General features: G+C 39.0%; 1 protein-coding gene across 8 annotated transcripts in view; it reads right to left on the bottom strand.

The window, feature by feature from the left end:
• IL1RAP (interleukin 1 receptor accessory protein) overlaps positions 1-26,371 on the bottom strand; it is a 175,347-nt gene that overhangs the window by 105,087 nt on the left and 43,889 nt on the right. The window contains exon 2 of one of the 8 annotated variants that reach the window (XM_063807432.1): positions 1,813-1,899. The exons of the other annotated variants lie outside the window; for them this stretch is intronic. The gene's annotated coding sequence lies outside the window, so the exon portion shown is untranslated. The remainder of the gene's footprint in view (positions 1-1,812; positions 1,900-26,371) is intronic. 8 annotated transcript variants of the gene reach the window in all.

The following is a 26,371-nucleotide window of genomic DNA, read 5'->3' as shown; positions in this document are numbered from 1 at the left end:
ATTCCATTTAAATGACACTCTCAAAAAGACAGAACTGGAGTGACCGAGAACAGATCAAGGGGTTAGGGATAATGGGAGAGTATGACTGCAAAAGAAGGGCACATGAGAGTTGTTTGGAGAAACAGAACAGTTTTGTATCCTGTTTGTCACAGTGGTTACTTGATTCAATACATGAGTTAATATTCAAAGAGCTGTACTCCCAAAAAAGTTAATGTTACAGTGCATTAATTAGAAATATATTTTAAGTGGTATGATTTTTCTTTTTAAAAACTCAACAAATGATTTATGGAGCCTTTTTGACAGTTTAAAGAAAGGTGTTTTAACCTAAATATGGTTTCTATTTTCAACATTTACTTTGAAAATAACACAGCCTTGTCATTAAGCACTGAATATTCCAGAAATGCCTAGCAGTGGAGGTACATGCAGAGATCAATGAAATGCCCCAACTTTCAGCTTACCAAGCCAGTACTGCTAACCTTTACTGATATAACAGCAGAGTCAAAGTTCATAAGAAAACATTAGCACACTCCTCTTAGATACTGCCTTCTCCCTTTTTAGGAAATAGCTTCAAAGTGCTCAGCACTCTGAGAGGACATATATACATAATATACCACCTGCCATCTTTAGAAGCTTGGAATAGAATGTGAGCAGATTGATTCCCTTTTGTGCTTTAATATTTTGAATAGCAACATGCTCTGTGGGGTGAGGTAAGAAATACCATCATGAAGTCCTGTCCCTCACAAGGGAGAACTAGAACTGGGTTTTCAGTGAGTGGAAGGTGAAAGAGCAATTTAAAAAGAGCACTGAACTTGAAGTTCCTAGTTTGTTTGACTGTGTGATACTGGAGAGCCTGAGAGAAGAGGTGAGGAATATTCATACTGACCTCTTAGGAAGATCTGTAACTAGCTCACTGTCTTGATGGTTAATTCAAGACTGATGTGCTAGGGGTTCATGGATACTTCTAAACAAGGTAAGGAATTGTTCCATTGTACCCTCTCTCCAGAGGACAATTTGATGATTAAGTATTTCTCTACTTAGGGACACTGAGGCTGGGGAATGATAGAAACTAATACAACTACCTCACCATTTGTTGAGAGGAAAGTCTTAACAATTGCTGTAAAGTGCTTAGCACCATCCAGGAACACAAATTGCTCTCAGCAAATGCTGTTTATCATCAACTCTTATTAAGTGAGACAATAGATGTGAAATAATTGAGGAACTATGGAGTAGTAGACAATGTGAGCTACCACTAATATTATTTACAAAAAAGAGCCCAAATTACGTGGTTCAAGTTGACCATTGAGTATTTGGCAAAACTTGCCATGCCCTACACTTTGTGTGTACTAGGTCCAAGTTTAGTGCTCTATTTTCAAAATATTTCAAAGAAGATAGTTTTAGTTGTCAAGTCTGGCCTTGACAAATTACAGAAAAGCCAAGATTACTGTGATAGGCTCTATGATGAAATTGGAAATTGGAAAATCATGGCTCAGGAGGTTTCCCTTCTCTAGGCCTCATATCCTCATTTTTAAAATAGCAGTAAAAATCCCTGTGCTGACTATCTCATAGGGCAGATGGAGAGGATCAAAGGATGTGACATGTGAAAACATACATATGTGTGTGTGTGTGTGTGTGTATACATACATATATATATATATAATGCTATATATTATGACAATTAGTGTTTATTATGAAATAAGCTAAAGTTTTTGCTTGGTTTTGTTTAAATTTGAAAGAAACTGAAGGGGTAGAGAACTTAAAGTCGATAAGGAAATATTTTATAAATTGCTTAATTTAAATCAGAAAATGAATTACCTTTGAGATATTAAAGGGAGGGGCAAGAGTGAGGCTTCTAGGGCCTGCTAATGTTCTAGTTCTTAGGTGATGATCACATGATGATGCCTATGTAAACAAAATGAAAAAGTTGAACACAATATTTATGTACTGTCAATATGTTGTGCTTCTGTAAAAAATGTGGAAAAACTTTTTCGTTGGTTAAAGCGTATTTAAGACAACAGGAAGAGGTTACAGAAAGATACAGAACTAACGATAGAAAGATAGATAGATAGATAGATAGATAGATAGACAGACAGATCTCTATCTATCTATCTATATATAATTTTAAACCGAGGAAGCAAATTAAATCCAACACAGAATGTGACAGGGAACTTCAAGGCTGGAAGGAGGAGTAATTTATGATGAGATGGTCAAACACTACTTTTAATTCACTCAGCAAATACGTATCATGCTCTGGACAGTCTGGAGGAAGAGGGAGAGAAACTATCCCCTTCCTCATGAAGCTTGCAATTTTTGGAGGTATTCAAACCACATACTTTTAATTATAACAATGAAAAAACATTAGACAAACCCAAAGGGGAACATTCTACAAAACAACTGGTGTGTAAATTTCAAAAGTATCAAGGTAGGAAGTTAATGCAAAATGGAAAGGCTGTTCCAGGCTGAAGGAAGCAAGGCAAGAGAACTAAATGCAATGCCTGATCGTGAAATGAATCTTTTGGCTATAAAAACATGTTTGGGATTATGGATCAGGAAAAAAATGCTCTTTCTGCTGTACTGTAACTTTTTCTGTATGTTTGAGATTATATGTTTCTCTTCTCATCCAACCCTCCCCCCACACAGTATAGAGAACAGTGCCGCAGCAGAGGCATTTCAAAGCACCTGAGAGTAGGGAGTAGAGAAGGAAGCGGAGTAGAGAGGAGGGAGGAAGGAGCACATCACTTGGGCAATGTGACGCCATTTGAAGTTCAAGCAGGGAATTAGGTGAAATTATCACCACCACAGGCCCAAAACAGACATATCACCTGTGGACTAAGATCCAGTCACCTCCAGGTTAGGAAATTAATTACTTTTCCCAGCATAGAAAAGTTTCTTAGCCATCTGAGGTTTTCTCCCCTTAAATTTCACTTAACGACATTGCCACTAATAACCTCTCTAATTCAAAAGGATGGTCTGAAGATCACGATCCTGTCTATGAGACTCTCGAGAGAAAGGCATTTTCTACAAGCTGTTAGAAAGGACAGAAGTAACAAAATTGTGGCTGAGTTTTCATAGATTTCTCTACAAAACCTGTAATTCCCTAGCTTCTGAATCTACAGCATCAAATTTGATTCAAATCAATGTATTTATTAAGCCCCTACTTTATACACTTTAATAGAAGTTGTGCAATATATAGAAATAAACACACTGTTCATTTATTTAATCAGGGATCTCACAGATAGGGAGCAAAGTTAGACACACACACACACACACACACACACACACACACACTAAACAACAAGAAAGCAAATGGCCAAATAGGATACAATTCCTCCAAAATCCGACATGAAAATTATCATGTCCTGTGCTGAGCAATCTGCAAAAGGACTGCATGGCCAAAAAATAAGTTTGAAAAGTAACATATCACGTATCTCTTGGAGATTCACAATACACACTGGCATTTTAAAGGTTTGGAGTAATCTGCCCAGTGAATACTGTGGTCCGCTTGGCTTAACATTAAGCAAAGTTATTTTGAGACAGCCAAATATAAAGGGTCCCCAGGAGAACCTCCGACTGGTCTGCACACTGGTTGAACGGGGTGGAGCCATGAAAGTTTGCACCATTTGCAGGGGGGAGGAGCCTGCCTCTCCTGTTCCTGGGTAGTAACCAGGCATTCAATCTGTGAGGCGGGAAGCCTGCTAGCAGGACTCTCTCACTTTGCTGAGAGCTCGTTTCCTTTTTTTTTTCCTTTTTGCCCAATAAATTCCATTTTTCTCACCCTTCTCTGTGTCTGTGAGCCTAATCTTTCCTGGTTGTGTAACAAGAATCCTAAGGAGAAAGTCCTACAACATCTTTGGTGCCCAGAACATGGGGTTTGAGAAAGGGTGAGTGAGATGCAAAACAAGAAATCTCTTTCCCTCTCATTTCTAAACCTTCTCAACCTCAGACTTCTGAGGCTAGAGGAAACTGTGCCCCCACCACTGTCACGCTCAGGGGTCAGAAAAGACGGCCTCAGTCCAACCCAGCCTTTCCTTGGCCTTTTCCTTCTTTTTTCCAGATGGACGGGCAAACGGCAGCTCCCCGTTCCCCCTCCCATCCCGGCTGGGGCTGGGGAATGCTATGCATCCATGGCCTCTTCACCTCCCTTGGCCAAGGGGTTCAACCCCATTGGAGAGCAATTAAGTTTCTCTCCCCGGTGGAGGAACGCATTTGCATAAGAATAAGAGGTTCTTCCCAGGCATTAAAAAAATTTTTTTTCTTTCCTTTTCTCCATCAGGTCAGGAGTTGACTTTTAAGCGTTGTTGTTGTTTATTTATTTTTTGTTTGTGTTTTCCTTTAGAAGACATTTTACTAGGCTAGGAATGATAAGGATCAATGTTTATATTCTCTGTAAAGTTTTAATTATGAAAAAGGATTTGTGAGGCTGGTCTTAAGTTGTAGCCAGTCTGGTGTGCTTTGCAGTCTTTCTGTATGGTCTGTAAAATACTTCCTTGCGGGCCTCCATCTTGTTGTACGTCCTCGGGGGCGTGGCATGTAACCACATAGCAAGGCTTTGTTTAGCTTACCTATGGCCGGGATTCAATCCTGGCTTAGGAAATGAGTTCTTCAGGGTTTGATATCTGTATGACCTTTTTGCTTTTGCTATTTGTTGATTCCCTTCCCCTCCACAAACTGCATTGGATTTTCCTTGCTCTGAGCCTTTAGTAAAATCTGAAAGCCAGAAATATTGGCCACTTGTCGAGTATTAAGGGAGTTAAAAGGATTTTCTTAAGGACCGCTCAGCTTAATTAAAAGTGGATATCCAAGTTATAGTTATATTTAAAAGGCCTTTATGTTTTCCTTTTCTTGGACCTTGTTTTTCTGGAAAAAGTGCTTTTTTCTTTTTTTCAGTCAACCAAATTATTTTTCTCCATTTTGCCTCACCACTTTTAATGCATGCATGAGAGGGGAAAGACCTCTGTTTTTCTCATGGAACCCCCAAAATTAAAGCACTCAGAGGCTAATAATCCAAATACGAGATTGCCAAATGAAGGATCTTGTGGGGACTGGGTGTAGTTGTATATGTGTTTTGTGTGTGATGTCTATAAAAAAAGCTCTAATTAATTATCCTAAAGGAAGATAAGCACTTGGATCAAATGTTTTTAAAAGGGAAGACAAAAGCTGTGGTACCTTTCAGTTCACGTGACTTTAATCTTTGAGAAAAATGTAAATTCTTGCCCAGGATTAAAGAATTATTTTAAATTAGATAAGAAAGCTAAAACTTCAAACAAGCAGTAGAAGGAGTGTAAAAATTAATCTTGCAAAAATTCCCTGTGTGAACATATTGACTAAATTCAAAAAGGTATTATATGGTTTTTCTGTAAATTGAGGATTGAAATCAAAGCACAACAAGGGACTGTTAAGGCACTAATTTATTCTTTAGCAAAATTTGTGAAGGGCTATAAAAGGATTTTTGCTTGTTAAGTTCCTGAGTCATCATTTTTGTAAAATAATTTATCATAATCTGGAATTCTATTTCAGAACATCAAATGTTTTAAACCTCTAACATATTTATCAGGCTTCCCGAAATCAAACTTTAGTTACAAAATTGTCTTTCCTGACACCTGGCTTTTTGGATACTTCAAAGGGCCCCTGGAGTGTCCAGAAAAGAGAGGTAAACAGGACTATTTAACATGTTTAGGTACATTGGATTGCCAAAATGATGTTCAATCTTCTTTAGGAAATATTTTGCTGAATAATGCTAATATATGTTCCAAAATTGTATGGAATTTCTAAAATTCTAATATCTGAGTATATGCTATCAATCATAACAAGCTTGTTATATTAAGTTATTGTAAACCACAGAGATAACCAAACTTTGTCAATTGTGTTTCTAACTGTAACTACCTTGGACATTTTGTTATTCACAGACAATTGTTGACTTGTTTTAATCCTTTTCAAAAGATTGTTTACAATGAGCTATAGAACTTTGACAGGGGCTCTTAAATACAGGTTTTTGATAACTTTGGAGATTGTAACAGTGGAATAAAAGAAAAATGTACAGGACTCAAAGAGCTGTAGTGTTCACAAATATCAAGCAAAACAAGAACTAAACAGACTGAACTGAGAAAACTGAAACAATCTTTCCAACTTTTACTTGGAATACTGCTGATCTTTGTTTTGTTTTTCAGAGTCAAAGAAACTTATTTTGAACTATTTACAGCCTTTAATAATTGAGTAAGTATCCTCCTGTGAAGAAAATTTGAAGCATGTTTGTTTCTCTCTGCCTGGTTCCTCTAGAATTTGGAAGCTATCTGTGGGTATTTTTAACTTATGGCAATATAGTCGTTTGCATCAGTACAATAAGCATCCATTTTTCTTTTGCAACAGGACATAATTGCAGAAACTGTTTGTTTTACCAAGGGTTTGACTGAAGAATATGCTCCCCTTTAAGGAGTCAAGCTCAACTTGCAGAGCCAATGAAAGCTCCTGGGGAAAAAAACTGGCTTCATACTCTTGTCTACACAGTCCTTGTACAGGGTTCCTGACCTGTGGTCAGTAGAGAATGTCACTTTCTAACAGGCCCAAGAGCTCCAAATTTATCTTGGGACCTTAAGAGGAGAGGATCACCCAACTCATAGGTATTTGAAGATACAAACCCACGGTTAGGCTCAGCTTTAAAAGGTCTTATCTGAAATTCCTTGTGGAACACAGTTCCACCAAAGCCAATCTAAAAGGTGTATGTAGAAACAGATATTCTTGCTGTACTTTATGCAAATAATCAGGCCAAATATAAGACTAAAGTCTATTTTGCAAACAAGTCAGTCCTACCACGATTTTTCTTTTTAACAAAAATAAGGACTGGAGAGAAACTATGCTTGAAAACTTATCATACCTTTGTCATTAAATTCTAAACTCATTAGTTATTTTTAAGTTTTTGCCTACATTTTAGACTAATCCTGCTTGTTCCTGTGAACCAACCAGCAATCTCTGGCTGCAGCTCAGAAAGAGCAAATGGGATGGGTAAGGTAGAAATCTGGATCAATATTCTAGTTCTGAGCAATTATCCTGCAAATTCTGCCAGGTGATGGGAATAAATAGTATATCCATCAGCTGGAGGTTTCCTTTTTGGGAAAGTAAGACCAAGGGAGCTAACCAAAGCCAAGCGCCATGCACCCAAATCTTAGCAAGCATAACTATACCCACCAGTTATCTGGAAATGTCACAAGACATCATTTTCTCTCCCTTCTTGGAGGACGACTCAATTCCGCAGCTTTACCTCAGCATTTCGCTTATGATAAGGAGTCCATGCAATTCCCCATGAGACACATTATTGTCCCAAACTCAATTTCAAGCTTCAGGTCAAAGCCCTAGGAAAGAAAATTGGATCTAAGGGATCCAGAGGCCATGATAACAGAGGTTAAAAGGCACAGTTGAGGTGAGAATGGCTAATTCCTGCCAATTAAGCCAAGCCTCCCATTTCATGGATAAAGGTCATGCTAGTATCCCTGGCACAAATGAGGTCTAGGGAACTCCAAGGCTACTGACAGTAGGGGGAATAGAGGCATAGGTGAGAGAAGATACTTCCTATTCTCTAAGCCCTCCCTGTTTCATGGGCGCCTGCTTTGGCAACCATGGGTGGCACGTGCCAAGGCTGCCAGGACTCAGAGATGCAAGGATGGAAGAGGGAAAGAGGACACTCTTCCTTCTCTCCCTCACGCACCCCAGGTATTTGCTAGGAAGAGAAGGGAACCAGGGATGCCTGCTCCCCTCTTTCTAGATGAGTAGCCATCCATCTTCACTCCGTACCCCTTTAAATGCATCCTGAACCCCTGGAACTCCTTTGAAAAAAGCAGCTTATTTTTTCCTTTCTCCTCCTCTGCCCTCTCTTCACTGATAGGTAATTTCGTCTCTATACTACAGAACACTCCCCTTGGATGCAGCCTCCAAACTGGGAAAAGTTAATTTCCCAAACCTTAAACCAGTTGACTTAGTATTGGGCTCGGGAGAAGGCAACCCAGAAGCCTGACATGATGGTAAAAGGGTAAAAGTTGTTTTACCAATCAGGCTTTTGGCCTCTCTCTGTGCAAACTGGTAAAAGGCCTCAGGATTTTTGAGCTGTCCTCACCCCCGACTTGTTTCATTTAAATACATGTTTTCTAATAACCCAGTCTGTCTCTTCTCACACTCAGGCCATCAAACTCCAAATGGTCTTGCAACCGGAGCTTTGGATGATGGCCCCTTCTGCTGGGGACCCTTACATAGGCCTCTGAGGGAGCTCTGACTGTCATCCTCTGAGGGAGATCTGACTGTCATTTTTCCCAAAACAGCACCCCCTGTCAGCAGGAAGCAGTTAAGATTGGTCTCCATCTTTATCCTTATCCTTATTCTAATGGCAGCTAGATGTACTTCTTTCAGGGGGAATGAGACAGTCAAGTGTAAAGGGGTCCCTAGAGAACCTCTGAACAGCCTGCGCACTGGGAGAATGGGGTGGAGCTACAGAGGTTCACACCGTTTGCAAGAGGGAGGAGCCTGGTTCCTCTTGTTCCTGGGTGGTAACCAGGGATTCAATCTGTGAGGCAGGAAGCCTCCTAACAGGACTCTTGCTTTGTTGAGAGTCCCTGTTTCCCTTTTTTTCCTTTTTGCCAAATAAATCCCATTTTTCTCACCCTTCTACGTGTCTGTGAGCCTAATCTTTCCTAGTCATGTGAAAAGAACCCTAAGGAGAATGTCTCACAACAATTTGACCATGAACCTCTTTTTATGCAATATACCTATTAACGTCTCATGGAAAATACTGCCATAGTGAAAACTCTAATTGCAGAAGGGGGAGCCCAAGCCATAATTCCCAAATCAATCCTCAATCCACAAGATATAGATGTTTTTTAAAACTCCACTTGAAACCAAATTGTCTATCACTGAAAGGAAATACGTCTTAACTTTCCCACAGCCTAATTCAAGACTCAGGTCCCTCTGCAGCTTCTCCAGAGTCTCTCTTATCTTGCCTTTGTCTAAAAATAAACTATTCCTTTTCTAAAAACTCTGGGTAGATGCCTACACCTGTCTTAGAGGCCTGAGAAACTTCTGCCCTGATCTGTTTCATTTAGATTTTTTCTTACTACTCTCCTTTTTTGACTGGGAATCTAAGTTTGTGCCCACAGTGTATAGTCCAATTTTGTTATGCAATAAGTACATATAAATACAAGGCAATTTCTGGGTAGTAGGAATAACATTTCTCTAGGACACAGTCAACCTCTGTTCTAGTTTGCTGTTGATTACTTTTTAACTGTGTGGCCTTGGATAATGTACTTAAGCCCTCTGAACCCTGGAATCCTTATCAATAAAATAAGGATTACATAAGGATGACATAGGATGATATAAGGATCACAATAGATCATGTTTATGATAAAGCTTAAGAAATGGTGAAATATGATACAAATATGAGACGTTGATACTTTTATTTTACATATGGATTCACAGGCACACTGCATTATCTAGTCAGGCCACAGGTCATCCTAAGAATGGAATATTCTCAAAAGGTTGGTTCAGACAGATGTCACCGTAAGTTCTGTGACAGCCATCAAGATCCACTGGCTGTGAAATGCACCTGTCTTCAGAAATGAGACTTGAATGGATCCAAGCCATCCTTGGCCTCACAAAACAGTCAGTTGTCCCTTCACAGAGCATTTCCTAGTATCATTCCCCCAATTCTTTCAGAAAAATGATTGGCTCAATAGAAAGCATCCAGCAGATGAGGGCCTCAGTTCCCCTCCTGTTCAGGTGCCCAGAAGCCTCGGAGAGGCCCCCCTGACTCCATCAGACCCTGCAACACCCAGGGGCTCCTCATTCTCCATTACACAGAGAAATGGGCAGGACGAGCCCTCTTCCCTAGTTCTGACTCTGGCATTAACAAGTGCTATAACATTGGCCACATATTTCATTGTCCCTTTGCCTCAGTTTCCACAACTAGTTTTATTAGGAAGAGTTAAAGTCAAGAGTTAAATTAGAACATTCACAGCAGACTTACAGTGCACCAGGCCAACACTTCGCCACCTGGGAGAAAGCACAGGGGCTTCAGTGCAGCCTTTACCTTCAGGTATTCTCAGTCTATAGGAGAAAACAGCCTATTAGGCATCCTCACTGCTCCAATCCCCACTTTTGTCCCTGAAACACAAAGATAATATTCCAGGTTTTCCTGGGAACTCATATAAGCCAAAAAAGTAAGCCCTAAAGAAATATCATGTTTCTGTATCTAAAGTGTTAAAGAAAATCCCCTTATGAACTAACACTGAGGAGGTCTGTGTGAGTCTGTGTCCCTGTTGAGAAAATTCTATGGCTTCTTTCACTAATTTTTGGGCACCAGGATCATCCTGACAGATGGCAATGCGCACCCAACAGTCCCATAGTCTGGGCTGTGACCTCAGTCCACCAGATCACACTGGATGGGGGGAAGGGGCAGAGGACTATGGCCAGAGTTCTTTTCATATGCATTGACATTTGGTGACTTTATTGAAAATAAAGTAACACCGTGCAATTCCCCTTTCATCAGAATGCGAATGAGCTGGAATGTTATAGTGCTATTATCTACGGATCCATAAACCACTAAAGACTCAAGTAACCCTAATTTCAACAAGTATGCCTTATCTTTACCACACAGCTACTTACAAAAAACAGAACACTGGCCTCCCTCACAGAGAGGTGCTCAAGCAGTGCTTATGTGAGGTTTTAAAATGCTCTGACAAGCATATTGAGCAGGAATGCAGAACGTATACTAAAAACATATTGACAGAGGACAAGGGGGGCATTTTGTGGCCACATCCTAAGCTTTCAAGGGGCGATTCTCCCAATGCAAAGCTATTTCGTGTAACTGGATACCTACTATGCGGAGCCCTTATGCTAAATGTGAATAGATGACACAGATTTTCATTGCCTCAGACATCCAAGAACTCACAACCTATAGAAATCTCCAATTTGCATAGGGCTCATTGTAACCTCATAGTTTAAAAGCCTATTATTTTAATTACCAATTCCTGGCTCTGCCCCCATGGTACCCAGGAAATATTGGGCCAGTTACTTAATCTCTTGGTGACTTACTTCTCCCATCTGCAAAATGAGGAGAATAATAATTTCTACTTCCTAGGATTGCTGAGGGGATTATATGAGTTAACATATATAAAATACCTAAAAGTGTATTTGCTCTTATTATTTCTTTAACTCTACAAAGCTATGTAGCTGTGTTTGCTCATGCTATTATTAAGTATACAAATCAGTCCAAGCAACATGCCAGCATGCTGTGGGGAAGGAATTACTTGCATTTTAATGTGGTAGAGAGTAGGAGTTGTGGGGAGAGAAAAGGGGTTTAGACTGAGGAGTGAGGGTGGAAAGATTCCCTGGAGCTGGCACTACAGCTGGTCTCTGAAGACAGGTAGCGTTCTGTGATGCAGCCACGCATAAGGGAGAAAGGCTCTTAGGGGAAAATTAAAACAAAACAAGCCATACTTTTTACCACTGATCTATAGAACAGAAAGGAAAACTTAACTGAAAAAAATGCAAATCAGATGAATGTTATCTTGCAGGTTCGAAGTCCCTTAAAACCCTGGGCTGAGAACAGCAATAGGAAATAGGAATTTTATTCTGTGCATCATTTCAAGGATGTACACTGCATGGAGCTGCTAATCATACCAATGCATAGTTACTACATTCTGTGTTAGGTGATTACAGGCATTAATAGGTCATCACCCAAGCAGTGGGGCCACGAAAAGTATGTTCCATTATGACTACGCGGGGAATGAAAGCCATTCCCATTAGCACAAAAATATTTTTAAAACACTCTGTCACTCACAAAGTTTTTTTTTCACACATTTATACATTAAAACTTCACAACCTCGTAGGGATTCACACATATATACATACCCTAGCAGGGATTTCACACATATATACATTTCATCTCACAACCTAAAGAGATCTCCAGATCCTCAAGCTGCCAAGAGTTTGTCATTTAATTTCAATCCCATTTTACAGAAGAACTATAGCTTCCTGGACACCAAATAGTGAAGCCAGTGTTCAAACTCAAATACCTTGACACCAAATCTCATAATATTTCCATTGTATGTTCTTGTCATTGCCTTAAAAGTTTGTGTTAGAGAGCCACTGCAACACTATCTTCTACTGGAATCTGAATGTCTATCTTCTGCTTAGCAACAATCTCAGCATTTGTCATGTCCTACAGAAAATCCCATGTTGCTTCATGTCATTGATCTGTAGCTGTCTCCGACAAAAGGACGCGAATGCCTGCTGTGGCCCTGGGAATTTTAAATAAGAAGTCAATGAGAGATGCTGGTAAGTGGTTCTGTAATTGTCTAGGGGCAGATAAAAACCTTGGTGGAATAATAATCATATCAATATGCTGGCTACATGAATGATCCGGCAGTGAATTACAACAGGGTACTTCAACTCCAAAGCCTAGGGTGGCAGATCTGCATAATTAATCTCCCTCTGCAATAACCCTGCAGGGTCAGCAACATCGGCATTCTACAGCTGAAATTAATGTCTTATTATTTCAGTCCTCTTTGGTGTTTCTTCAGATTCCGGAAAATAATATCAGATGTAGCAGCTCTGTTAACACAGACAGGGTTTGAAAGGATCTCCAGGCTATGAAAAAATATTCACGTAAATCCTGGTAGGTAAATAGAGGATGGATACAACGCATAGTCCTAATAAATGTACCTACTTAATTCGAGTCTCCTGATATTTTAGATTTCATTCTTAAATTATCTTAGACCCTCTGAAGGCCACATATTGAACCACATTGTTCAGCTTCGGCTTTTACAGAATGATTTTGAAAGGCTATGCTTTAGTAATTCACCCTCAGTTTAGAGAAACATTAGATTATTAATATTAGGTGAAAGAGGTTCAAAAGTTATCTTTTTCCACAGGACTTCTTTCAGGGCCTTTCAGGATGCTAATGCATGTTGTGAAACTCAATTACTTAGTAATAATATTCAGTGTTTCTCAAACCTAATTGACTTTAGTTAATTCTTGTTTAGTAACATCTGCAATCATCAGGTTCCTTGCCACAGTTTGGAAATGCTGAATGAAGTTCTTTCAGAAAAAAACGGTGGAGGTGGAGTTTGACTGTGTAAGGGCCCCCAGACAGTAGACCAAGCTTTGAGGAATTCCTAGGAATTCTCTCACTGGGTGTATTACTCCTACTGGAGGTAGTTTTAGAGTAAGGCTCATGAATTTGTAATTGGGAAAAAAGTAGGAAATTCAAATCAATTTTCTAATTTGCTAAACCATTCCTGTGGCAAGCTGATGGAGGAACAATGGCATGATGACTAGCTAAAATGAGATGTAAGACATGCTGGTGGATTTAAGTATGATAATGCTATGCTCCACCAGTGTAGCTAATTGGAGTTGATTATAATTTCACTACTTCCAGAATTCTGGATTCTTAAAGACTGTTGCCAAATCAGAACATAAGACACCATCCAGAAAAAGTCAGAAAACAGAGGGGAGCCTTTATTTTTCCAATGATAAAAGGAGTAAGTCCCTATGAGATCCAGCAAATAACCCTTTCACCTGTGTGACCTTAATGTTAGAAAAATTAAAAGTGCTATTATTTTTAATTGTTCTGCTCTTTCTGAAAAAGGGAAGAAAATGCATGTATTTATTAGGGTGACCTAAAAACTGAGAGTTTTTGCATGTAAATGTTCTTTCCATTCTCTAATATATAAAAAACAGCCTGAAATCTCCTTCTCTAAATCCAAAGGAAGAGATATTTACCACACTGCAAACAAGAAGGCTGTAAAAGCCTCAGGTAAGGGTTGGGTGCCATGGGAACACCTGTAAAGGCTGACTGATGACAAAGACCAAAGCAATTTTCTCACACATCATATCCTAGTGCTACTTCCCTGATGTCCTTCACTGACATTCTGAATCCTCCCACGATCTGGCAGCAAACTCTCTTTCCAACCCTTTGCTGTACCACTACTTCTCACATATCAAGCACTCCCACCACAGGTACAAATAGAGATATTGCTACAGATCACCCCGTGCCTTCCTTCCCCTTTACTCACCTCTTCTGCCTGGGATGCCCTTCATTACCCTCTCCAAGTGTACAAATACCACCTGTCCTTCAGGACATATTTCCGAAAACACTTCTTTCATGAAACCTCCCTGCTTCCCTCTGCCAGATGTAATTTCTACCTTCTTCCTAAAACGTTAGCTATGCTTCCCATATAGTCTCAGTAATATGCTTTTTTATCTTGTACTATTAATTAAGTGTGTATGTCTTCTCTCTTAAGACGTTTGCAGACAGGGTCCACTTCTGATTCATTTTTGACTCCCAGGGTCTAGCATTGAAGCCTGGCATATAGAAAACGCTCTGGATTATTGAGTGAATGATTACGTTCTTCTAAACAGAGTGATTCTACAGGCTGTTTCTCAATCCAGGAAAATACTATAATTCCTTTATGTGTTTTCTGCTCCTTCAGTCTCTCAACACTCATTTCTTTCTCAGATCATCATGGGTGGGGGTGATTTTTCCACTAAAACATGTCAGGCAAGGCGTGTTCAACAGAATACCTTTGGATTGTCATCTGCCTTTGTCAGTGTAAGCCTTGGTTATGCTGCTTTATAATACATACATTTGCATTTATCATGTGTATGGTGACACTGAACAACAGAGTTGCTTAGTGAGCCCCCACCCAATGACCATCGAGGGAACAGCCTGGAATTACACCAAGAATTCTGTTTCATTTGGATTCACATGTCTGATTTAACATTATTGCAGCTCATCATTTTTTTTGGCTAGGGTGAACTCCCCTGAGCCTGTTGATGCTAGCCAAAAAAAAAAAAAAAAAATTCCCTTAATCTTTGTGTATGTTACAGTGGATAACTCTAATTGCCATTTCTAACCCCCAAAAGCTTTCAGGAAGCAGTTCCATTTAGAAAGGAAGAGTTTTCTATGAAATAATATAACAGAAATTCCTTGAGCCCTTTCAAATCACTACCCAAACTCTGAGATCTGGAGTTTTTAAACTGGAAGCATAATTTGGGTAAGGAGAAGAGGATACAATCAGGAATCAGAGGAAAGCCAAGAGAGGGGAGGTTTTAAGCAAAGACAGGACTATGTGTGTAGAAGAGAGAACCCTAGAAAAATTAACCTTGAGAATAACATCTGTTCATTCACTCAACAAGTATTTTCCAAATTTCTGCCATATGTTAAGTACATTACTCAATTGAAATAATTCATGCTTTGACACTATACACAGTGCTTCTTTTCATGTCTTATTTTACTTCATATTCACACAACTTACTCAAAAAGGAATATAATTTTCCTGTCTTACAGATGATGAAATTAGGTGCAAAAAGGTGAAGTGTCTAACTCAAGCTATCACGACAATCAAATAGCAAAGCTTCATTTTAATTAAGGTTCTCTGACTGCAGCAGATTGTCTGCCCTGATTCTTTCACATCATTCTCCTTAATATCCATGACAGTTTATAAAACAAAATATATGAAGTGTTCAATATTTCGTTTGCTGTGTCCAAAAGATCAATTAAGAAAGATAAAAATTCACTGGAGCAAGGGTTGTGAAAAATGCCAAATCTACAACAGTAAAATCCCTGAGTTACATGCAAAAAAATATTTCACTAGGAGGGTATTTTATTATCAGTTTGAAAGTAATGAAGTGGCACAAATGAGACATTTCTGGGGAACTGCACAGACTTAAGTTATTTATAATTAGTGTGGCATCACTTGTATAAATGAGTGCACCACATTCAAGGTTTTAAAGTTGTTTTTCTCAGTCAGTTTCCCAAGAAAACATCTTTATCTTTAAAATCCTGGGCAAACACAATTCTCCACTTCTCATCCAGAGACAGGATATTGAAATTTCATGGGCATTTCGAATAGGTTGGTTAAAGTGATAATGATGGTGGTTGCCAGAGGCTGAGGGGAGGACAGACTCAGAAGTTAATGTTTCAAGGCTACAGTTTGAGTACAAAATGTGAAAAATTCTGGGGATGAATGGTGGCAATAGTTGCACAATGAAAATGTACTTAACTCCACAAAACAGTAGACTTAAAAATGGTTAAAATGGTAAATTTTATTCCAATAAAAATACAAATTAAAGAAATGCTAATGAATTGTCAAATCAGATTCCAACTTGGAGGCGTATAATTTGTTACCACAAGGCCAAAGACAAAAGTCAGCTGAATCTCAAACTCAGAAAAAGTAAAACTTTAATTCTGAACTGCTTAGTTAAACATAATGAAATAGGACCTATCTTCTGTCAGAGTAAGTACAAATTAAAACTAAGAAGCATAATTCTTGTTGAAAATAAGGGAAAAGATTCTTCACCTTCTTTCTTTTTCTCAGAGCATTTACTTTGGCCAACTTGCAATTACTGAGTACTTTTTGTACTCTTTGAAATGTATATAAATCCTTTCGAAGACTAAGCAAGGCCTTTTGTCAGCTTTGTGACCTAGAAATGCCTTTTACTAGGAAGACCTGGAGGCCATCTCTTTGAAAAGTGAACATCACGGGAGATAGCACCCCTATCTCCCAGTTTCTATGGGAGAGGTGGACTCTAACTTTGGTAGATAGCACCCCTATCTCCCAGTTTCTATGGGAGAGTTGGACCCTAACTTTGGTAGATAGCATCCCTATCTCCCAGTTTCTATGGGAGAGGTGGACTCTAACTTTGGTAGATAGCACCCCTATCTCCCAGTTTCTATGGGAGAGTTGGACCCTAACTTTGGTAGGCAACTTGCACCAAGTTAAAAAACTACCTCCTGTCATAAAGATATGAGAAGTTTGTTTTTCCTCTGGCCAAAACCAATCAGCTAACATGGATGGTCACCTCAATTACCAGGTAAAGTTAGGATGAGCTATGTGTGACAAATGGTGCTGTCAAGCTTACTTGAGGACAAGTTATTGTTTATCTTGAAAACACGTATGTAATGGGCTGTTTGGCTTCATAAAAGAGTGAGAGTTCTTTCTGTCTTTGCCATCTCTTAGTGGATTACCTGTGATGTACATCACATTCTGATTTAATGCTTGTTCAAGAATAAAAAATAGATTTGTTTTCTTTCTCTCTGACTTTTATAGAGAGAATTTCTCAGTTGGGAGACTTTGGTTTTAAATTTTATTTCCCCAACAGCTCCTAAACCTATAACCTCTATAATTTTCACTAAAGTAATATTAAAAAAATCAACACAGACACATGGAAACACTAATTCCTGTTATTACAAATAGGTAGGAAAATCAGAAGAAAGAGCAAAATGAACTTCTTAGGAGGAAAAAAAAAGAAAATACAAAGTTTAAAATAATGAATAAGTATTGGTATCCATTAGAACAAATAAATGGTTCATTGCACAGCCAGGACAGGAAGACATTTCCCTATAGACAGGTTCATAAAAAGGATTTTGTAAAATGACTTCCAAAAAGAGAATTATCTGCCTTTGAGCCTTTGAGGCTTTCAGGTTCAAAATGGACATCATACAAACATTCATCCACCAAAGACAAAAACAGAAGGACAAAGGGAGGGAAAGGTAATAAGACACCTTGGGAAGGAGGGAGGAAGGCAGAGAGGACGGAAGAGAGAAGAGAGAGAGGGATATGTGAATGGGAAAAACAAGTAACGAGAATTCATCTAATCTGTCCCTCAATGTTCTACCAACCTTGTCATTTTTGCATATCCAAGATGTCCTAGATCTCTCTAAACAAAAACTCTATGACAGTGTTTTCTCTTTATGTGGTAACATCTTACCTCCTTCATTTCATTGTAAGCAACTTAAGGTTTTAAGATGAAACAAGTAGCGTTATGTTTTGGTTCCTATAATTCATTTTTGTATCATTTAAATGCCACAGGGAGAGCACGGAACCATAAAATATATTTTTTTTAAAAATAGCCAATAAAAGTAGAAAGAAGTATTTAAACAATGTCTTAATCTTAATAATCTAAAAGAAATGGATGTAACGGGCATTACATATTCAAGATCTGCTTTAATAACAGAAATAAAAATGGCAAGTCCCTACTAGGGTTGTTCTTATCTATGTCAAAAAAATCACCTGTTAGGTTATTTTTTACATTTTATCTTCATTCTATTTTATTTGTAATTATATATTTCATTTTATTTTTATTTTTAATTTATCCTTATTTATTTTATTTTTACATATTTATACACATTGTAATTTTATTAATTATATACAACATTTTGTGAAGGATCAGGAATATCACCAGAGTTATATGATACAGATGTTTTAAGTATTGGAATGCGAGTAGAATAACTAAGAAAACTGCAAAAGAAATATGTACAGATGAGAGGAGAAGGCAAAAGTGACACTAAGAAAAACAGCAATACCAGGGGAAGTGGGGAAGATGGAGATACTTGGAGAACAAATCTGAATATAAGTCTGTTACAATCTGTATCACAAGATAGAAAAGCATTTTTGAAATTATGAAGCTTTTCCTTGTCAAATTTTGCAAAAGGAAATATAATAAACTAAAACAATGTTATTTTCCTAAGTTCAGATGCACCAAATTCTGATTCTGGATCTTACTCTGACCTTGTGATCAGGCTTCCAATTCTTGGACAAATATACAATCATCACAGATACACAGATATAGTCCTATTCATAAAATATTAATACAAAGTATTTCCCTATGCTTTAAATACAATCCCCTGGACAATGAACTCACCTGAGCTTCTGAAAGCTGTAATCCTCCACATCACTGTAACTCTTTCTCAAAGAGGTGAGAGGAGGAAAGAGATTTGATAAGGTGGTAAGTCTCTGTATTAGTCTATTCTTACACTGCTAACAAAGACATATCCAAAACTGGGTAATTTTTAAAGGAAAGAGGTTTAATTGACTCACAGATCAGCATGGCTGGGGAGGCTTCAGGAAACTTACAATCATGGAGGAAGGGAAAGCAAACATGTCCTTCTTCACATGGTGGTAGGAAGAAGTACTGAGCAAAACAGGGGAAAGCCCCTTATAAAGCCATCAGATCTCGTGAGAACTCACTTGCTATCAAAAGAAAAGCATCATGGGGGTAACCGTCCCCATGATTCAATTACCTGCCACTGAGTCCCTCCCATGACACATGGGGATTATGGGAACTACAAAATGAGATTTAGGTGGGATACAGCCAAACCATATCAGTCCCTTTGTACTAGGGTCTATAAAACCCAACCACAGCGATGATGGAAACCAGACAATCTGAAAGACATCGTGCCGACAAGAATCATGGAAATACCCTGTATTTGTTTTTTCCCTCAAACACCCCTCTTCATTGAAAATGCAAGCTTTTATTCAACAACACACAGTTAAGAGCTCCTGCTGTGTGCAAAGCACTCCATCGTGCCTTGCAGATGAATGCTGAAGATACAGTCTGTGATCACAAGCCAGATTCTATTAGAACCCACTCACACAAAAGCAACCAAGTGAAGGCAAAGTTGGATATCTGCTCTAAGACAGTGCTTCTCAAATGGTAGCATGCATAAGGAGAATCTGGAAAACTGGGTAAAATGGAGATTCACACATTCCATAAGTCTAGGACAAGACTCAAGATTCTGCATTTCTAGTCAACCCCCAGAGGCTGCTATTGCTGCTGCTCCTTAGACCATACATTGAGAAGCAACAGTGTAAGGCATGAAGTGTAAATAAAGGGCTGTGGATGCTAAGTGAGCAGTGATTCTTGCTAGCTAATAGTGGTAGGGAGGGTTCATGGGGAAGATCTTGCATCTAAACAGGAAGAGGAACAGAGGTGTGCGCTTCTGTGTGGGTAGGTAGGGACCAGAAAGAATCACAGAGACAGTGCAGAGCAAAGAGAAAAGAAGGGAAGAAAAGAGAAGGTATTCCAAAAACCAAAAATAAACTGAGTAAAGTTCTCAAAACAGAAAAGTACATGAGATATTTAGAGGAAAACAAGAAATCTAGTAAGACTAGAGTATAACCTGCAGGTGAGTAGGCAAGGAATTACAGAAAACAGGCCTAGAATGATATGCCATGGAGAAATCGTATACGTCTTATGTAGATTTAACCCTATATTTTGGAGGGCAGGGGGTATCTGATCGCCAAAAAGATAGGCACATTTCAGCTGTAAAAATTAATTATGTAGAATAAAAGATCTTGGAATTCTGAAGTTATTCATATTCTACATTTTGATATATATTACTAAATGCTCATTATTAGTCTTCAATATAATTGCCTTTCTGTAAATTATAGCCCATCTTCAAATGGATAACCTTCCTTCAAATGAGACTGTGTAAGATCAAAACAAAATATGGCCTGTTCCCACGCTCCTTAAAGTGTTCACCATTCAGCAGCCTAAAATTAAGCAGTGGCTTAATGGAATCACAAATCGTTTGTATTTACTGTCAAAAGCTGCTAATTTCCCGAAATGTTTCATAATGTAATATCCTGACAAAGAAAACCAAATGAGGCTATAAGAGTGCATAGGTTTTCGTACAGCTGCCTGCATGTAAAGGAATAGATCTGAGTCAATGCTGTGTGGCAAGAAACAGAGAGGACTCATGGGATGCCTAGGAAACTCAAGCAGGTTGCCAAACTCTAACGGGCAAGTTCACTGCCTCCCTGCCAACATTATTAATAATAAAAAAAAAGAAGAGAAAAGGTATCTAAAGTAAAGCATCTAATAAATTCTCTATCACTTCTTGTTTCTGTTTCTGTCCAAATCAGTAAAATCTTTAAATATCACATTATCGCTCTTTGAGATAGGCCACGAGTCTCACTTAGTAAGAGGTTCCAAGTTAATTTTTTAAATAAGTAAATGTCTAAAAGTTAAAAAAAAAATCTATATTAGGTAGGAAGTGTAAACACTGTGGCCCCTTCTCCTCTCCCTTTGGCATTCATCCAGTCTCTCTCTTAATATAACCATATATAACTACTAGACTCAGACTCTTTCATTTTTTCACATATAACTGTTTTTCTTTTTACAAAAATTGAATCATATGTGTATATAAAAGATGCTTATTTTATTTAGTAATGTGTCTTTCACATTTTTTCCAGATTAGCTTATGTAATTACATTTCTTTTTGTCTGTTTTTTAAATTATACTTTATTAGGCAAAGCACAGACCATGGTTGTCACCCTAATTCACACTTATGTAGCATTATGATCTATTATACATCATTTTTAATGGCTAAATATGATTACATTGTCTAGCTTATGATAGTGTATTTAACCATGTCCCTATGGATGGCATTTTGATTATTTGCAAAAAACTGTCATTTTCAACCACCTTTAGGCTTATGGTAATTTTCTTCAGGATTACTTAAAAATCATTAGGGTACCTAGCATCTACCCAGAAGATCACAGTAAAAATACAAAACGAATCTATTGGCCAGTGAAAACATCCAAAGAAGAGAAAAGTGAGACCCACAGAATCAGAGGCATGCAGTCATACCTCAACAGCTGGTAACTCAATTACTAGACAGTGTCAATTATCAAGTAAATACCAGTAGCCAACAGCTAGACAAACCAGAGCTGCAAACGGTAACTAAGATGCATCAACTTAAAAAAAAAATTTAAAAAAAGAATCAACTTTATTTATAGTACAGATCTTCAGATAACAACTTGGTTATCTGAGTCCTTATGCCTAGGCAGAGAAGTCACAAACTTGCATGAAGGACAAATGGCTTTTATAAGGAGGCATGTTGATGGCAGGTGTGAAAGTTGAGCTACTAACACCCAACAAGAAAAGAAACCCAACAAGCAAAAACTAGTAATATGGGGGTCTGGGGCCATTTCACGTTAGAGTCTTACGTATTTCAGTAGGTTCTGGGAACATCATTATGCACAGTGAAAAATAATTCATGTTCAAAATCACATCCCTGAATTGTTAATGAAAGTATAATTTCTCAGGATCTGTGCTATATGATAGCAGTGTAGCATGGAATACACCTGAGACAGACGACCTATCAAAACAGTTAAAATACGATCCTTGACCATAGGAGACCTGAGGAAGACTGGGCCAAACACAGCACTTAATAGACAGAAAAACAAAAGGACAAAGGTAGCATGATTGATCCAACGTCAGTGGGTTTTTGGAAATAATCTGAGCTATTAAGCCAGGATACATGAATCTTATGCCACCGTGTCTGTGGCTGTTCCACAATTACAAAATTGGTCATTACAAACTGAAACTTGAGCTAGAAGACACTCATTGTTTAGCATTCTCAGAGAACTGAAGATTTACCTTAAGAAATATTGTGATCAGAAATGTGAATGTAAGTGGCCCTGGTGGGGAGCTGAGAGTGAGTTATAAGTCATAGTTAATTGTTGTTGTTTGGAGGAGGTAGATCTTCTAAAACCCAAGAGAAAAAAAATAGCACTAATTGTTGGCCAGGAATAGAGCTGTACAAAGAACTTATGTTTAACACGTGGATAATAGGGAAACTAAGTCACACACATATGCAAAACTAGCAAATCTCCTTGCTTCTGTTTGGCTGACCACTAAACTCTATTGTTTTGAATCAAATAACTTTCAAAACATAGCTTGATGGTTTCTGTAAGCGTTCATCACTGCTAAATAAACTGAATAGGCAGTGTACTTGAAAGCACATTGCACAAGCAGGCAGGAGACTTGAGTTCAAGTTTCAGTGTACCTCCAGAACAAAGGCCACAGGGTTGATATGTCAAATGAGTAAACTGAATGTGATAGCATCTTTAAGCTTCCTCAGGACTACTATTCATGTTTCTAGTCAGCTCTTAGCAAATAGAAGTTAGGCAAATACAGGAAATCCATGTACCCTGCAATACACAGTACAGACTAAGATTCCTATATTTGGGACCTTTGTTGCTACCAAGGCTCTCTGAGACATATTTTAAACAGAGGACTCTCATTTTCCTAAGCCCCACACTTCACTTTGCTGGTTTTCTCTTTTTTTTTTTTTTTTTTAATTCTCTTACACTTTATCTTCTTATCCAGATGACATCTAGAAAATTAGACAGGACCTCAGAAGTCAATAATGTTATTTGGAACACTATTTGGGAAGTAAAGGCCCAGGAAGGAGAGGTGACTTTCATGAGGTCAATAACTCACTAGTGGAAATGTGAGAAGATGGCTTTTGATTCCCAGTTCAGGCCTGTCTACCAACTCTGAAAACTATTAAGAAATATAACTGCCCCCTAAAAATAACATACCATTTGTATCCAGGAAAAAGAGTCATGTCTGAACAGGCAATGGTCCTATATCAAAAGAAGACAGCTACTCGGGCCCAGAAGCAATGATCAGGCTGCAAAAGGAGCTGAAGTTGCTGTTCTTTTCCCACGACTTTGTGAAGATTTATGGTGTACATAGGAAATCTCCGCCCAAGGTCCTATAGGCAGCACTGGATCGGATCTCTAAGGAGTCCCTATAGCTATGAAGTTCTTAACATCTTTATTTCCTGGGAAGAGCTGGACTGACCTGACTTAAAATATCTGGTGAGTTTCTGAAGCTTTTCTACAAGGAATGAAACTTCCTAGTTTGAAATATCCAAACATGATAGATTTGAGCAAAGCATACCGAGCTGTAACATTACATTTAAAAAAAAAAAAATGAAGTGGGTTGGAGATTATGGAAGTCTCTGTAAATCCTGAGGGGAAAGATCATCTTATTTAAATACTGTCCATTCTTAGTTGCAGCACTGATCGGTAGGACCCACTGCCAGTTTTTGTATCTTTCTTTTTATTCTTTCAAATCAAAGCTGTTAATCAGCTGCTGGAGACTTCCTAGCATTGCAACACTCTTTCCTTCAAGAACCAGAGAACTGTCTCAATCCTGACATTAAATCAAAGGATTATAATATTTAACTAGCAGAGCTTTCAGATGAGTAGTAAGCCAATTAAAAGAAAAGAAAAAATAGAAAAAAAAAAAGGAGTTTTTCACTCCTGACCTCCTGGCCTGCAAGCAGCTTTCCTTTGAAACGGCAAGAAGAAATGGCTCTCAAAGATACTTTCTCATATGCTGCCAACCGCAAAGGGAGTATTTTTCAGGGGATGCTTGTCTGGTCTGACTCGGACTTGTTTCAGGGTGTGTCATCATTCCTCTGAGAGGTTTGGCCTGGGCAAGACTGCATTCATTAGGAATTATTTCAAAAATCCAGAGCTGGCAGCCAGTGGGAGGTTTTTCTACACGGATGTGCACCTCCCACGTGCTCTGGTCACAGACACGACTGGGCTGGTAAGAGGGCCTGACGGAACCGTGCCAGGCCCAGACACAAGTCTTCCATTCTGACACGGAGTGCTGCCAAGTGGGAAGGAACCACATCCTTCCTCATCCTAAGTCCCCTTCTTAAATCGAGTAGTTGTTCAGACAGGGGAAGCACAGGGGGGAGGGAGGAGGAGACATCACTAGTTGGTGTTAATTATAACAAGGGGAAACCTTTATTCCCAATATAAAGTTTCTAAGTGAATTCAAGACAGAATCTCAAGGCCGGAAAGGCCTTTAAATGTCATTTTGATTCAAACTCCTTTTTCCAATATTCAAATCTCCCTGTGACATCCTTGCCAACTAGATGTCTAGGCCCTCTTTTAATATCTCTAGTGATGGTGAACTCATTACTAATTTAGTTTTCATATGGCCCTAATTGTAATAAATGTCTCTTTATGTTGAGCTGGACCCAAATCCCTTGTCATGTCAACCTACTTATCCTGGATGAAGTCTTTCGAGCCATGTTGGGCCTACGGTTCCCTCTTTCACAGACACCTATGGGCATTCAATACAGCAGTTCCAGTATTTCAAAGCAGCGTTTCCATAACATCATGGAACTTACTTTCAAAACTAGGAGACTAGGGGTTTTTGAAAGTATTTGTTCCCTTACTCCCCTCTCCAACCCTCAAAGTGAGAAAAACATACTGAGGAAATGAGAATGTCATTAAAACAGAAGGAACTATCATCAATTGATTAAGGCATCTCCCATGCTGCCTGAGCCGAAAAAGGAAATTGAAAAAGGAGAAAAGGAAGCAACAAGAGGCCAGAAACACAAATGGGCTGGCTCAGTCCAAGCCGAGCTTCTAGGGAATTGTCAGACACATCAGAGTACTAACTAAACACCTGTTATAAGATGTTCAGCTGTACGTGCAAGCAAACTGGATAGGGGCCATGGGATACACGGCACGCCTCAGCACAGGGAAGCAAAGCACAGGGTTTCATCATGAGCTTTACAGCCATATAGACCTGGGCTCAGGTCCTTCTCCACAGCTGTACAAGCTACTTAACCACACTGAGTCTCAATTTCCTTATTGGTGGACAGGGTCAGTAAAGCACCTCACATGGAATTAGACAAGATGATTATCCCAGCACTTTGGGAGGCCAAGGCGGGCAGAGCATGAGGTCAGGAGATCGAGACCATCCTGGCTAACACGATGAAACCCCGTCTCTACTAAAAATACAAAAAATTAGCACGGCGTGGTGGTGGGCACCTGTAGTCCCAGCTACTCGGGAGGCTGAGGCAGGAGAATGGCGTGAATCCAGGAGGCGAAGCTTGCAGTGAGCCAAGACTGTGCCACTGCACTCCAGCCTGGGCGACAGAGCAAGGCAAGGCTCCATCTCAAAAAAAAAAAAAAAAAAAGAAAGATGATTATATGAGGTAATTTTGTAAAGCACCTGGCACACAGTAAGCACTTCAACTTGTTAGCTATTATCCTTTTTTCCCCTCATTACTAGAAGACTTGCCTTTGACTCTCTCAAACTTTCCCTACATACTGTACCAAATACTAGGAAGCAGAAAACCCACATATCTGGTAGAGAGCAATTAGGCCAAAACTCATGTGTGAGAACCAAGACAAGAGAAGCAGCACGATACCAGAAAGTGCACTATGCCAGAACTAGAAAGCCAGTTACAGGTAGGTTTGGCTGACTTTATAAACACAACATATTCCTCTGAGGCCTTTCTGCAAAGCCAGAGGTTTAGCCTCTTTGGCCCCAGCAATCTAGTATTCTTTGAGAACGATTACACATATTCCATTTAATGGCAGCTGCGAAAGCTTGATTTCTATATGCCTCCTCCTGTTCCCCTAAGTCCATGTCTCAATATCATTAACTACAAAAACCCTAGATTCCCCACAGCAAGACGCTGGGGTAGTCACCCGATTTCATGTGCCGTAGGGATCTCTTTAGGGGTGCAAAACCCTGCAAGGGTGCATTGAATGGAGGATATATTATGGTTTCTTAATTCACTTGCTGCTGGCTGTTGAAATCTTAGGTGATACAGCACTGACTGTAAGTGTGTGTTTTAAATAAGTCAAGACAAGTGAGTAAGTTCAGCTGTGTCTTGACAAGTAGGAAGCCAAGAGATATGGTTGGTTTTTAAACATTCATGAGTATGTGCCGGGAAGTGCTGACAGGGAAGACTTATGGAATGCCCTAATTCAAAGATGTG

Source organism: Pan troglodytes, chromosome 2, assembly GCF_028858775.2.
Source record: "Pan troglodytes isolate AG18354 chromosome 2, NHGRI_mPanTro3-v2.0_pri, whole genome shotgun sequence".
Taxonomy (NCBI): domain Eukaryota; kingdom Metazoa; phylum Chordata; class Mammalia; order Primates; family Hominidae; genus Pan; species Pan troglodytes.
Note: the sequence above shows the minus strand (reverse complement) of the source record. Positions and strands in the feature narration are given on the sequence as shown.